Source organism: Halictus rubicundus, unplaced genomic scaffold, assembly GCF_050948215.1.
Source record: "Halictus rubicundus isolate RS-2024b unplaced genomic scaffold, iyHalRubi1_principal scaffold0286, whole genome shotgun sequence".
Classification (NCBI taxonomy): domain Eukaryota; kingdom Metazoa; phylum Arthropoda; class Insecta; order Hymenoptera; family Halictidae; genus Halictus; species Halictus rubicundus.
In genome coordinates, this window is record NW_027488827.1 from 287,680 (window position 1) to 289,637 (window position 1,958).

Here is a 1,958-nt window from a genome sequence, read left to right on the forward strand (position 1 = left end):
ACAAGATAAAGAATATTACATAACAAACATAAAAAATAACTCGAAGGTACATGGTAAGCGCCGGACGGATTATCTCTTCCGAAATACGTAATTGTTATAGGTTGGTGGCAAAATTTTAGAAATCCTGTCTTGCTAATTGTTGGTTTGTCAAAAACAAAAATGTTTGACACAAGTGGAAAACAACGGCGATAACAAAAATGACGCTTTCAGACTGTCACTGGGACAAAACGAAATATACTGCTCACGCCAACGATCGAAGAAAAACTAACTGATCCTACGTCTCACTGCGGCAATGCGATCTTATTTCGTGAGAGTCTTCAAACAGTTGTTTATAAAACGCTGTGGACATATTCCGACAAGGGCCCAACACCACGGCGATTCACGCCGTATGCCGTATGTAGCCTGAGCGGCGACCATCGATGTTTATGTTAGATTTCGTTAGCTCCAAGCGATAGGAAAAAGTCGTCGTCCACAAAGAGTTAAAACGAAAAACTATTTTTTTTTTAATTCTCTCGTAATGAAATTAGACCATTTATAACGTATTATAAATTTATTTTGAGTTAGATTTCTCCCGCAATGCCAATAGTAAAGCGCTATAAGGCCCGGGCCGATATATCGGCCTCCGGCACTATAAGGGTTGAGGAGTGTGTAAAATAGTATTTCAAATAGTTGATTACTGCGACATTGTCGTCTGTTTATTAACATGTTACATGAAAATATTCGTAATTCTATTCTCGATATCTGATGTTCTGACTATAGGTTCAAATTATATTTTTTTATTTGATGTCATTATGTTATATATCTACAATTATCTTTATCAATACAATATTAATAAATATAGATACTACGTTTCCAAATTATATGTTAGCGCCAATATGTTTCGGGCCCAATCAGGGACGGCTGCCGATGCTTTGAGCGGCGACCTCTGAGAGTCGGCCGATGCTTTGTCCGGCGACCTCTGACAGTCGGCTGATGCCTTGAGCGGCGACCTCTGAGAGTCGGCCGACGCTTTGAAATAGGTGACAGAGACACCGATCCCTAATTGCCGATTGCCGACGCTACCGTTGACGCGACGTCATCGGTGACGTGTCGGATGAAGAAACAATCGAGATGATTTCGGGGCGGATCTGGCCACGGAGTGGGGAAGGCAAGCATGCCTTCCGGTAAGAGGACTGTGGGAGACCGCTCAGCACTTACCCCAGAACCGCTGGACGATACGGGTTTCGATAGACCTCTCTGACATATAGAAATACAATTTTCATAAACCTTGAACGTAAATAACAATTCTCCATACGTATAATTATTATTCGCATTTCTACAATTTTTTAACACTATTAATACGCAACCATTTTGAATATATTTTGTAACTGAACTTGAAAAAGAAATTAAATTTGTAGCATGTATAGAAAATTCGAGACGGAAAAGTAAAACAAAACGCGGAACGACAAGCTTCTAGAAGTTTCGCGAAGGGAGTTTGTTGGCAATCACGCGGGGAAGCGACGCGAGGGGAGCGCTCGAAAAGTCGAATCACGCTTAACGACCGGGTGTTGATTTCACGTCCGCGGATAGCAACGAATTTATATAAATAGAGGGATCACGGAGGGACTCGGCCTATTTGCTATTCCGAGAGAGAGGACGAGGTAAGGACCACGGCCGCTCTTGGTTAGCATTAGCACGCCGGCAGGAGAGTACGGCGATAATACCTGGACGCCTGTCGGGAGAACGGGAGAGGACGGGAGTCTGTTCCTGGTCGCTCGTTCGACATGGAGAGTACGGCGATAATACCTGGACGCCTGTCGAACGAGAGAGAACGGGTCAACTCCTGGCCGCCCAGGGCTCGGCAGGAGAGTACGGCGACAATACCTGGACGCCTGCCGAGAGGGAACGGAAGAGTGTTCCTGGCCGCTCGTCTCGACAAGGAGAGTACGGCGATAATACCTGGACGCCTTGTCGAGCGA